Raw genomic sequence first — 12,413 nt, forward strand, 5'->3', positions numbered from 1 at the left:
GGACTGTATTATGAATTGGCATAATGAAATTCAGCATATGTCTGAAATGGTGCACAGGCACAGAAGGAAGATAAAGAAATCCTGACTCAGTTTACAGCGACAGACTAAGGAGCAGTATTTGGGGGTCATGCCTGATATTGGCATGAAGGTGTCAGCCTGGTGCTGAGTAATCATAAAAACAAACCCAAATCAAGTGTTAGGAATTCTTAAGAAAATAAATTGGGGATTCTGTAGCATCGAAGATACAGCATAGATGTTCATACCTTGAATAGTGTGTGCAGCTTTGGTCTTCCTATCTCTTCTTGAAGAGCTATAATAGAATCAGGAATGATCAGAGATGAATATTCAAGTTATTAGTGTGAAAGCCATCAAAGCTACCTCTGAGCTGAAGAATAATAGGAGACTAGCAGAGGCTCTCGTATATTTGATCTGTTCTTGCCTCTTTACGGTCATTCATTTTAAATATTTCTGGAGAATGAGGACTTCTGAAATCAAACAAAAAGGCTGTGGTCATGTTTCCTATGACAGAATTTGGAGTTCCACCCTCATTCTGACAGAATTCTAGATTGGTTGTCATAAACCAATGTTAAACAAAAAAACAAGAACAAACCATTTTTGGCTCATCTATCATAGTGCAATTCAATAGCTGATTTGTTTTACTTTGAAATGCCACTGCAGTCTGGCGCTTTTACGGTAACAATTTTTTTATAGTTTTGCTTCTACTTTACAGAAGACTTTCAAACTGTTAATCTTTATTTCTAATACTTAGTCACTTCCTTTAAGATCCTTGCAACACTGCTCTGAACAATTGGTTGTATTGTCTTTCTCTATCCCTCCCTACCTTTTGGTTTTTCTCATGTGTAGTGCAAAGAACCGTAAAATCAGTTGAATTCTATTCCCAGGGACAAGTTCTGAAATGAGGATTTTCACTTGGAAGGGCATATGGCTTCTTTGTCTCACATGTTGATTTTTGCTCTCTCCCAGCCCCTGGAGTAGAAGTTTCCAGGCTAGAGGTATAAAGTGTTGCAAGAACGTGGAACAAGTGTTCCAGGAGACTTGCTTTTACCACGATAAAGAAACTGAAAAGTGTGTCATGAAACCTGGGACTTATTTTAACTTCTCTTTCTAAAAATTTGGTCTTGCTAGAGAAACAGAGCCTAAAATTTTGGCTTCCTTATGACAGCAAGAATGCAATAATTGTCCCAAGTTCTGACAGTTGTTGAAATACAGTTAATGTCAAAAAAGCTCCCATTGTCTGTCTCCGCAGTAAAACTTATAGAATACGTTTGTCTAGAGGAAGAGAAGAACACAGTTAACTATTGGGCTACTAAAGCTGTTGTACCACATGGAAATTTTCAGTGAAAGATTGGTCAGTTAAAGTCACAAATTAAATATGCCAATTAAGCTTTTTTTTTTTTTTAAATAAGCAATGAGATATAATTATCAGTGTCAGGTTGGAAAGTTGCAATAACTATGCTGGTGCAATGATTTGTTCTGAAATTGTACTTGATTGACAGTTGAGGTGAGTAAACCTTGTTACATAAATCACTATAAACATTTTGAACTCACTCAGGCTGGTTAGAGAACTATAGATGAAAAGGATTTATTCAGTCAAACATGAATCTGTTCTTCAAGGTTTGGAGATTTTTACAAAAATCACTTTGGAAAATGAGGAGTAAATATATGTCTTAAAAGGTGGGGGGCTTATTAATTTCTTCATTTCAGTATTAAGTGAGAGGGCAGTCTTCTGCCATGTGTTTTGTTTTTAACATCACCTAAAATAATGTGCAGTTCCTTAGGCTACAATATTTAGACAGAGATTGGAAGTGTATGCCTACATTCATAGTTAGGAATGTGACTGTTGCAAGTGTCCACACCTAAGAAAACAGAGTTCTGTGTTCCCACTCATCCAGGATTTTTGGGTGTATTTTGTATTGAAAAGCTACTGACTTCCAGTTTGCTCTTTGTGTTTTGTAATGTGTTTCTGCTTGTCACCAGACTGTAGTGCCATGCTCTTTATTCTTTCTTTGTAAGCTTTTAAACTGCTTTACTCTTTGACGTTTTTTGTGTTTGCTTACTTGACAACAGAGTCCAATTAATTGCATATTCTGGGTTACAACAGTTTCACATCTTTCATAGGATGGGTGGGAAGTATCCTTATAGCCTGTCCTGGTTTCAGCTGGGATAGAGTTAATTTTCTTCCTAGCAGCAGGCATAGTGCTGGGTTTTGGATTTAGGAGAAGAAGAATGCTGATAACACACTGATGGTTTAGTTGTTGCTAAGTACTGCGTATGCTAGTCAAGGACTTTTCAGCTTCCCATGCTCTGCCAGGTGCACAAGAAACTGGGAGGGGACGCAGCCAGAATACTTGATGCAAACTGGCCAAAGGGCTATTCCATACCATGTGATGTCATGCTCAGTATATAAACTGGGGGAGGTTGGCCGGGGGGCAGCGATCGCTGCTCAGGAACTGTCTGGGTATTGGTCAGTGGGTGGTGAGCAATTGCATTGTGCATCACTTGCTTTGTATATTATTATTATTATTATTATTATCATCATCATCATCATCATCATCATCATCATTCTTATATTGTTATTATTATCATTACTGTTTTATTTTATTTCAATTATTAAACTGTTCTTATCTCAACCCAGGAGTGTTTCTCACTCTTACTCCTCCAATTCTCTCCCCCATCCCATTGGGATAAGGGGAGTGAGCGAGCGGCTGCGTGGTGCTTAGTTGCTGGCTGGGGCTAAACCATGACAAACCTAATCATTGACAGGCAGAAGAGATAGATTTCAGTACTCTTTGTTTGTAAATGGCCTAAAATTCAGGGATTCTAATTAACTGAATGCATGGGCAATTGAAGCCAAGACATTTGCAGAGTAATGACTCTGTTTCACCCCCCAAATAGGTATGAATGCTCACAATGCCAATAGTTCTAGGCCCACACAGTAGCAGAGCATGATTATTAAATCTCTCAGGTTGAGGAAAAGATATCAGTAGTTTGTCATATTGGCTTTGTGTCCACTGGGGAAAAGTGTGATAAACCCTAATCATCTTGTTCATCACTATGCCATATTTCTTTCATTAAAGTTTGTTCTCTATCAGAAAGGTACAGATTAACTTGAATTTCACTTAAATTCCATGTTTCATTGAAATAACAGATTAAGTAAAAATGGGTTATTTTGCTCAACATAGAAATGTTGGTTTAGGCTTTGAAAATATGGGACTTTTATAACCATTGAATACCTGCTATATAGACTGAAATTTGAAGAACCAATTTTTTTTTTGCTAGGGATCATTGAGAGCTTCTTAAGAACCTCTGTGTTGGTATGCAATACAGTTTTGTTCTGTATTTGTCATATCTTTAATGTTTCATGAATGTTTGGATTCTTAATAACTTTTCTGAATAAGGGTTTCTTTTGTTTGTCTTTATTCATGAAAAAAAAATATTTACGAGTAAACTAGAACTATGTGGGAAAGCTAACAGTGTCTTAGCATAAAACATGAAGATGCCTTCATAACCCCAAGAAAGCCTTCAGTGATAGCTCTTGTCCTGATCCAAAAAGCATTGTTTTAACATGGGAACTGCTACTTGAAAACCTACTTCACAAAAAATTCTAATACCTACTACGGAGTTTTGTGATCTTTCTCCTGTGTGTCCATGCAGCCTTTACAAACTTCAGCAGGGAGCAGTCGAGGGAAGGTGGAAAATGCAGAGAGGGAAACTGAGATTAAGCAGGAATCTGGGTGGAGAAGAAACTAAGAAAGCTGGGTCATGGAACAAAGTGAAGAAACAAGAGCTGGCTTTGTGGTGGAAGGAGATGCAGGGATTGAAAGACAGACAATAGATGGATGAAGGATGGAATGGGGACAGCGAATTAGGGGCTTATAGTGGAGAGCTGAGTTGGGAGTACTCTTGAGTTGCAATAATCATGGGAAATGGCAGGAGAGCAAAGACCCATTTGAACAGGAAGCAGGAAAGACAAGGTAGGACAGCATGGACAGCATGGCTCTTGTGACATACTTTGGCTTTTTTTTTTCATATGACTGTGTGTTAAATTTTTCTTTTCTCTATGATCATGGCCAAATTAACTTTTACTCAATAGAACCAATGCTAAATGCCTGGACTTGCATGGACTTGTAAATTTATGGAATAATATTTTTTATGAGGTTGTACAATCTATTTATAGCCCTTTTTAGTCCCTTTCCCTGAATTTGCTTCAAAAATATAATGTCTGCTGGAGTCTACTGATAGCTTGGAACAATAAGTAGAGTATGGACTTCTCTGCAAATATAAATAGAGCATTTATTCCATGACACATTTTCTGGGGAGAATCTATTCACATGCCTGTCATTTTGCCAGGAGGGAGAGCAATTACTGTTCTGCTGATATTAATTAGAGGGTGAGCAAGAGGCTGAGGGTGGGGACAGAGTCCCACTATAGGAGAGAAGGTGGACAGTGCTTTTTTTTCTAGACTGGGGAAAAAAGACTTCCATCACGCCATAAGGCAAAATCAGGACACAGTAAACCTAGAGCTGCTGTTGCTTTAACACTGATGTAGGACTTTGTTATCTTTTTATGTGAAGTAGAATTATGGCTGGAGAAATGAAGGACAGACTACGTGAAAGCATAGTTGTATCAATGCTTGGTCTTACAATAATCAGAGTCCCTCTGGAACTAAGTTTTACAATTATGTAAGGACTATGAATTTTTACATCCTCTAAGGCTTATGTAGTTTAAAACTTAGAATCATAGAATCGTTTAGGTTGGAAAAGACCTTTAAGATCATCCAGTCCAACCATTAACCTACACTACCAAGTCCACACTAAACCAATTCAGGGTAGACTAGACTAAACCATGTCCCCAAGTGCCACGTCTACCTGTTTTTTGAACACTTCCAGGGATGGTGACTCCACCACCTCTCTGGGCAGCCTCTTCCAATGCTTGACTACTCTTTCTGTGAAGAAATCTTTCCTAATATCCAATCTAAACCTCCCCTGATGCAGCTTTACACCATTTCCTCTCGTCCTATTGCTAACTACATGGGAGAAGAGACCAACACCCACCTCACTACAGCCTCCTTTCAGGTAGTTGTAGAGAGCGATAAGGTCTCCCCTCAGCCTCCTCTTCTCCAGGCTAAACAACCCCAGTTCCCCCAGCCACTCCTCATAAGGCCTGTTCTCTAGACCCTTCACCAGCCTTGTTGCCCTTCTCTGGACACACTCCAGCACCTCAGTGTCTTTCTTGTACTGAGCAGCCCGAAACTGGACACAGTATTCCAGGTGCAGCCTCACCAGTGCCGAGTACAGGGGAACAATCACCTCCCTGCTCCTGCTGGCCACACTATTCCTGATACAAGCCAGGATGCTGTTGGCCTTCTTGGCCACCTGGGCACACTGCTGGCTCATGTTCAGCCGGCTGTCGACCAACACCCCCAGGTCCTTTTCGGCCAGGCAGCTTTCCAGCCACTCCTCCCCAAGCCTGTAGCGTTGCATGGGGTTGTTGTGACCCAAGTGCAGGACCCAGAGGCTATGTTTAACAGCAAAAATCTCTGTGTAGTCTGTACTGAGTCCCTTAGAAAAAGTCTTACTGTCACCACTAAAGTAGAGGTATGTCCCTGCTGTCTGCATTTCTCAGATACCTCTCATTCTCTGTTATTGTTACAAACTCCTTGCTTGCAGTATCTCTTGCTCTGTTTATCCCAATGGAGTAGGTTTGCTTTTGAGGAAGAGCCATTCTCCTCATTCCTCAGCCTGCAGTGTTTCTGCTCACCAGTAGTGCAGTAGCCAGGCAAAAGCAAATGGGTATTTCCTCTTTGCTGCTGAAAGTTGTCCTTCTAAAGGTAAACTGTGAATAAAGAGAAAAGATAAAGCCTCTGTCATCACTAAGTTAATCTCTACATTTCAAAGAGTCTGTCCTTGAGCACAGTAAACTTTGGTTAAATTCTTTTGGAGGTGGAGCGGGAAGGGAGAGAAAGTGAATGTCAGGGAAATAGGATAAATGTTCAATGACGTAAATGAAAAGAGCTATTCATGTAAGCAGTCACTGAGGAAAATACTGCAAAATACAGGACCTAGAACTTAAAGTACTCTGGGGATCTCACAGAGTGAAAAGTATGAGAAATTAGGTAGTGTTTTGACTTACAACAAGATATGAGTTGAACCAATATGTTTTCTCAAGAGGATGTCTTCAGTGGTATGAATTCCTGAAGTCAGTGAGAAGTAGTGGTGCTTTATATCAGCTCACAAACTTATTAATTAGATCTAGTGAGTGTGTGGGTTTGGGGGGCAGAGAGGGTGGAGGTAAAGTGACAAGGAAAGAGAAGGTAGTCTGGGCTTCTTAGACTCCCCTTTGTCACTTATTTACTCTGTTTCTCTCCTGTGTCTTTTTTTACTAAATGTCTTTGTCTTCTGCTACAAGTGTTTGATGAAAAGGTAATCAATTTATTCACAGTATGGTGTGTCTTAAAATCCCATCATTTCTGATACTGATGAAACGATGCCCCTGTTGCAAATAAACAAGTGAACTCAGCTGAATTGGCTTTCTCTTTGAAGTACATTTTAGCACCAGGACATGAGTGAATACCATCCTTTTCTCTGTGTGATAATGCTTCAAAATGTAACTGTTTGTAAAACACCAAACAAAACTATTCTTCCCTGAGAGTGAAATGTTATTGTCAACAACTTTAAGGAAAAAAAAAAAACCCAAACCTGCCACATATTGAGATTGTTGTAAGAGGCACAGCAGTTAATTTCAGAGCTGTGAAATATTGATATCTATCCTCTAACCTTGAGACCCAGCAGAAAGTACGTTCGTATTTTGCTTTGTTAATATCTATTGACTTTATGGAAAGTCAGTGGATATAATAGTAGAACTGGATCAGAGAATATTTATATAAATAGTCAGATTCTGTTTGTACTAGTATATGGGTGTACAAAGGACAAACTGTCATTTGTGCAAACATCCAGACAATAAAAAAATCCACTCATATGCATGCTGATTGAAAAAAGGATAGTGATTGCACCTGAATATAGCTGTTAACAATTCAATTAATTTTTAAATAATATTTTGAGAGTGCTACTTTTATAATGTTCAATTTGAATAGAGACAATAGGATTACTTGAAAGTGGTCAGCCAACCAGTTGCCAATACCTATTTTACACTGACCAGTGATACAAGGTTTATTTTTTTTTTTTTGCTTGGCTTTTCAGTTGTTTACATATTTCTAGCGAGATTTAGTTATTCATGTTTCAAAATCACTGGCTGAAAAATGGTCTATGAATGAGAAAATTAAGAAGGTATCAGTCTTAGTTGACAATAAATTATATTGTTTGACAATCACAGTAAAATTCTATAAAAAAGAACATGAAGTTGTAAGGGCTTTTTTTTTTTTATGTGACTTTTTAATGTGACCTAATTTGAAGGCAGCATCTACTTTTTAATAGAAACCAAAGAACACAAAAAAACATTTAATATATGCTGACTTAATTTTTACCTCATTTTTTACAAGGGAAGAAGGAAATAAACTTCCCTTCTTACAGCTGTAATAGCACAGTCTCTGAGCCCTGCCATTTGTTGGCTGCTTAAAGCAGAAATTGTAATTGCAAGCAGTAGTGTTCTTTCTCCCCTTTCACAATAGCAGAATGAATTAGAAAAGAAATACTCAAGAAAATCTAGTTCTCGCTATTCTTTTAATCTATTTGAGGCGATATTCACCGCTCTAGTAGATCTCAGTATCTTTATAATGTACAAAGGCATCAACTAATTTGTGGTAATTTATGGCATGTGATGTGAAAAGAATTTTTCAAACGTAAGTAAACTTGCTAGTATGCCTGTGTAAGAATGCTTTGTAGATTCAAACTTCTGAAAACTGAACCATTCTGTATTTTAGTAATTGCATAGGTTTTTTTTAAAAAAGTGGTTTTATTTATTTCCAACAGTATTAGCAAAGGAATACAAGTTGAACTGTATTTAGGAGAATTTTTCAAACTTTTAAAAGTCTACTTCATATAAGGCATGTAGCAACTCTGTTAATCTGAGTGATAGATTTCAGTTCGCCATTCTTTTTCATGGAGTATAACCTACAATATTTTTTTACAAATATATTTTAAAGCTTAATGTATTAGAGAATTTCCATGCTATTGCTTAGGCACAGAAAGAGGTGAGGTGAACAAGGAAGTTTGAGGGATATGCGCCTTTGATTCCTTCTGGAAAGTTAGGTATGGTTCTATGCAGGCAGTGGACATAACATTGCATACTGCCCTGAATTTTCTGTATTTCCATGTAGCTTACACTTCTTACAATAGAGAGGGGTATTCATAGAGAAAGGTGTGTGTCGTGGTTTAGCCCCAGCCAGCAACTAAGCACCACGCAGCCGCTCGCTCACTCCCCCTACCCCGATGGGATGGGGGAGAGAATTGGAGGAGTAAGAGTGAGAAACACTCCTGGGCTGAGATAAGAACAGTTTAATAATTGAAGTAAAGTAAAATAGTAATGCTAATAGTAACAGTATAATAATGATAATAATAATAATGATACACGAAACAAGTGATGCACAATGCAATTGCTCACCACCCGCCGACCGATACCCAGACAGTTCCCGAGCAGCGATCGCTGCTCCCCGGCCAACCCCCCCCAGTTTATATACTGAGCATGACGTCATATGGTATGGAATAGCCCTTTGGTCAGTTTGGATCAACTATTCTGGCTGTGCCCCCTCCCAGTTTCTTGTGCGCCTGGCAGAGCATGGGAAGCTGAAAAAGTCCTTGACTAGCATAAGCAGTACTCAGCAACAACTAAAAACATCAGCCTGTTATCAACATTCTTCTCCTACTAAATCCAAAACACAGCACTATGCCTGCTGCTAGGAAGAAAATTAACTCTATCCCAGCCGAAACCAGGACAGTATCCACCCCTTATTCTATACCATCTACGTCATGCACAGGCCCTCCCCTTTCCAATGTGTTCCAATTAATCACCACCCCTTTCCCTATCTTGATATACACACAGATATCATTCCCTTCGTCTATGGCCCATCCCTCTAAAATGTCCATTGAGTTCATTTAGCCCATGACTTTGGGTTCCATCTGTCATCACAGTCTTTCAGAGCAGGAGAGGTGGTGTGCAGTGTTGGACTGTTGCATGCTGAAGTCAGTTCTCATTCCAACATGGTTTCATCAAAGTTCATTTTCCTTAGGCTGGGCAATTCTTACTGCAATACCATTGATGCGGCATATAGCAATCATAATATATAGTATTATATACTTAATATTAACCTACTATATTATTATATTAACATGCAGTTAAGAGATAACATATAGTTAAGAGATAACATACAGTATTATAAAGCAATTAATATTATACAATTCAGTTCATTGGCTATTTTCACCCAAAATCAAATTCCCTTGAGGTACACATTGGGCTTCCCCATCCTTTCGCATCACCCACCAAGTGCACCCAGGTCCTTGAGCAAAAGCAATCCCACGAATGGGTTTGCCTTTGCCAGAGGGGGAAGTAACCCAGACTGTCTTCCCCAGCATATTTTTCATGTGCACTACAGGAACTTTATCTCCTTCTACAGTACGTAAAAGTTTTGATTGGGCAGGGCCAGCTCGATTGGCAGATCCCCTGGTGTTGACTAACCAGGTGGCTTTTGCTAAATGCGTATCCCAATGTTTAAACGTCCCACCACCCATTGCTCTCAGGGTAGTCTTTAACAATCCATTGTATCGCTCAATTTTCCCGGAGGCTGGTGCATGGTAAGGGATGTGATACACCCACTCAATGCCGTGCTCTTTGGCCCAGGTGTCTATGAGGTTGTTTCGGAAATGAGTCCCGTTGTCTGACTCAATTCTTTCTGGGGTGCCATGTCGCCACAGGACTTGCTTTTCAAGGCCCAGGATGGTGTTCCGGGCGGTGGCATGGGGCACGGGATATGTTTCCAGCCATCCAGTGGTTGCTTCCACCATGGTGAGCACATAGCGCTTGCCCTGGCGGGTCTGTGGGAGCGTGATGTAATCAATCTGCCAGGCCTCCCCATATTTATATTTTAGCCATCGTTCACTATACCCAAGGGGCTTGAACTGCTTGGCTTGTTTGATTGCAGCGCATGTTTCACACTCATGAATAACCTGTGCAATACTGTCCATAGTTAAGTCCACCCCTCGATCACGAGCCCATTTATACGTTGCATCCCTTCCTTGATGGCCTGAGGCATCATGGGCCCACCGAGCTATAAATAATTCACCCTTATGTTGCCAGTCCAAATCCACCTGAGCCACTTCAATCTTAGCAGCCTGATCTACTTGCTGGTTGTTTTTATGTTCTTCAGTGGCCCGACTCTTAGGTACATGAGCATCTACATGACGAACTTTTACAACCAGGTTCTCTACCCGGGCAGCAATATCTTGCCACAATGCGGCAGCCCAGATTGGTTTGCCTCTGCGCTGCCAGTTGCTCTGCTTCCATTGCTGCAGCCACCCCCACAGGGCATTTGCCACCATCCATGAGTCAGTATAGAGATAAAGGACTGGCCACTTTTCTCGTTCAGCAATATCTAAAGCCAGCTGGATGGCTTTCACCTCTGCAAACTGACTCGACTCCCCTTCTCCTTCAGCAGTTTCTGCGACTTGTCGTATAGGACTCCATACAGCAGCTTTCCACCTCCGATGCTTTCCCACGAGACGACAGGACCCATCAGTGAACAGGGCATATTGCTTTTCATTTTCTGGCAGTTTATTATGCAGTGGGGCCTCTTCAGCACGTGTCACCTCCTCCTCTGGTGATATTCTAATGTTTTTTCCTTCTGGCCAGTCCATGATCACTTCCAAGATTCCTGGGCGACTGGGGTTTCCTATTCGAGCCCGTTGTGTGATCAATGCAACCCACTTACTCCATGTAGCATCAGTTGCATGATGTGTAGAGGGGACCCTCCCTTTGAACATCCAGCCCAACACCGGCAGTCGGGGTGCCAGCAGGAGCTGTGCTTCAGTACCAACCACTTCTGAAGCAGCTCGAACCCCTTCATATGCTGCCAGTATCTCTTTCTCAGTTGGAGTGTAGCGGGCTTCGGATCCTCTGTATCCCCGACTCCAAAACCCTAGGGGTCGACCTCGAGTCTCCCCTGGTGCTTTCTGCCAGAGGCTCCAGGTAGGGCCATTCTCCCCGGCTGCGGTGTAGAGCACATTTTTAATATCCTGCCCTGCCCGGACTGGCCCAAGGGCTACTGCATGAACTATCTCACGTTTAATTTGTTCAAAGGCTTGTTGTTGCTCAGGGCCCCATTTGAATTCGTTCTTCTTCCGGGTCACTTGATAGAGAGGGCTTACGATCTGGCTGTAATTTGGAATATGCATTCTCCAAAACCCCACAACGCCTAAGAAAGCTTGTGTTTCCTTTTTGCTAGTTGGTGGGGACATAGCTGTTATTTTGTTGATCACATCCATTGGGATCTGACGACGTCCATCTTGCCATTTTATTCCTAAAAACTGGATCTCCTGTGCAGGCCCCTTGACCTTACTCTGTTTTATGGCAAAACCAGCCTTCAGAAGGATTTGGACTATTTTCTTTCCCTTCTCAAAAACTTCTTCTGCTGTGTTGCCCCACACAATGATGTCATCAATGTACTGCAGATGTTCTGGAGCTTCACCCTGTTCCAGTGCTGTCTGGATCAGTCCATGGCAAATGGTGGGGCTGTGCTTCCACCCCTGGGGCAGTCGGTTCCAGGTGTACTGAACACCCCTCCAGGTAAAAGCAAACTGGGGTCTGCACTCTGCTGCCAAAGGGATGGAGAAAAATGCATTAGCAATATCAATTGTGGCATACCACTTAGCTGCCTTTGACTCCAGTTCATATTGAAGTTCTAGCATGTCTGGCACGGCAGCACTCAGCGGCGGTGTAACTTCGTTCAGGCCACGATAGTCCACTGTTAGTCTCCACTCCCCATTAGACTTTCGCACTGGCCATATGGGACTGTTAAAGGGTGAGCGAGTCTTGCTGATCACTCCCTGGCTCTCCAGTCGACGAATCAGGTTATGGATGGGAATCAGGGAGTCTCGGTTGGTGCGATATTGCCGCCTGTGCACAGTTGTGGTAGCAATCGGCACCTGTTGTTCCTCCACCTTCAGCAACCCTACAATTGAAGGGTCCTCTGAGAGACCGGGCAAGGTGGACAACTGTTTAATTTCCTCTGTCTCCAAAGCAGCTATACCAAAAGCCCACCGGTACCCTTTTGGGTCCTTGAAATACCCTCTCCTGAGGTAGTCTATGCCAAGGATGCACGGAGCATCTGGGCCAGTCACAATGGGGTGCTTTTGCCACTCATTCCCAGTTAGGCTCACTTCAGCTTCCAGTACAGTTAGCTGTTGGGATCCCCCTGTCACTCCAGAAATACAAATGGGTTCTGC

The 12,413-nt window shown here is 41.5% G+C and overlaps 1 protein-coding gene across 1 annotated transcript in view; it reads left to right on the forward strand.

The window, feature by feature from the left end:
- LOC104027713 (protein eyes shut homolog) overlaps positions 1-12,413 on the forward strand; it is a 961,671-nt gene that overhangs the window by 584,314 nt on the left and 364,944 nt on the right. The window lies entirely within an intron of this gene.

This window comes from Pelecanus crispus, chromosome 3 (assembly GCF_030463565.1).
Source record: "Pelecanus crispus isolate bPelCri1 chromosome 3, bPelCri1.pri, whole genome shotgun sequence".
In the NCBI taxonomy this organism is placed as follows: domain Eukaryota; kingdom Metazoa; phylum Chordata; class Aves; order Pelecaniformes; family Pelecanidae; genus Pelecanus; species Pelecanus crispus.